The sequence below is a fragment of the Capsicum annuum genome, chromosome 12 (genome assembly GCF_002878395.1).
Source record: "Capsicum annuum cultivar UCD-10X-F1 chromosome 12, UCD10Xv1.1, whole genome shotgun sequence".
NCBI lineage: Eukaryota > Viridiplantae > Streptophyta > Magnoliopsida > Solanales > Solanaceae > Capsicum > Capsicum annuum.
This window is the reverse complement of record NC_061122.1, coordinates 162,805,796-162,807,089: the sequence shown is the minus strand read 5'-3', so window position 1 is coordinate 162,807,089 and position 1,294 is coordinate 162,805,796.

The window sequence follows — 1,294 nt, the reverse complement described above, 5'->3', positions numbered from 1 at the left end:
AAAAGGGTGCATTTTTTTTGTGCATTTTTTTTTATTTTTTTTAAAGATCAACACATCTGGATGTTGAACGATTAAGATGTTGTTTCTAAATCTGAATACTAAATAATTAAAATTATTTATTTTTTTAACATTTGCATATATATATTTTATTTATTTATTTATTTATAATAAATATGTAATTTAAATTTAAAAAGTAATAAAATATTATATTATATGAAAAAAAATATTTAGATAAAGTATTAACTTAAACAACAAACATTATTTGAGTGATAATTAAAATATTTAAAAATATAAATAAATAAATTGTGCTAAATATAATCATTAAACTATCTAAATTATTAAAAAAAGATATATCGATTAAAAATTATTGTGATAAGATGTAATCATAAAATGAATTACTATAGCAGTGAGAGAGTTTTGAGGTGTAAGTTAGAATTATTAGAATAGTTCAATATTTTTAATAACAAAGTGAGAGGAAAATAAATAATTATCAAATGAGAGAGGAAAATAAGTAATTCAATACGTGAATTATTAGTATTATAATCCATTGCATTATAATTCATTTGATAATAAATTAAGTTATTTTAATTCATTTTACACGTATATAGAGAGGAAAATAACAAAGTGAGAGAGTTTTGAAAGAATATATTAGTTTTAGAATGAGTCTGAATAGTATTCAAACTCTTTTTCATATTTGACTGATTCAAAGTATTTCAAACATATTAAGAGGCAGTTTAAAAAAAAAAACAAATGCACTTAATGGACTGAAGTCTGAACCATTTAGATTCAGACCTCCATTAAGTGCAAACAAATGAGACCTAAGTTAGATGTGTTTGAATTTGGACTTATTTTTAAAGTATTTTTTATTTTTAAATATTTTCTTAAATTAGTAATATTTGGTAAAATTAGAAAATATTTTTAAGTGTTCACTTTTGAGAAAAAAAATATAAAAATAAGCTAAAAGTAGGACCTCCTTACTTATGACTTTTGACTTTTAACTTATAAGTCACTTTTTAAAGCTCATCCAAACATTCTCATAAGTAGGGGAAACTCTGCTTTTGACTTTTGACTTATTTTGTATTTCTTTGACTTAAAATGAGTGTTTAAAAGCACTTTTTAACTTTATTACACACTACTAAAATTAAGAAAATATTCACAAAATCAAAACACTTAAAAATAAGTGGATTCAAACACACCTTCATACTTCTAAAACAGGACATAGAAGCTTTTAAGGGATCGTTAGATGGTTTTTAAAAAAAACAATACATGCATTACTGTTTAGTATGAGTATCTT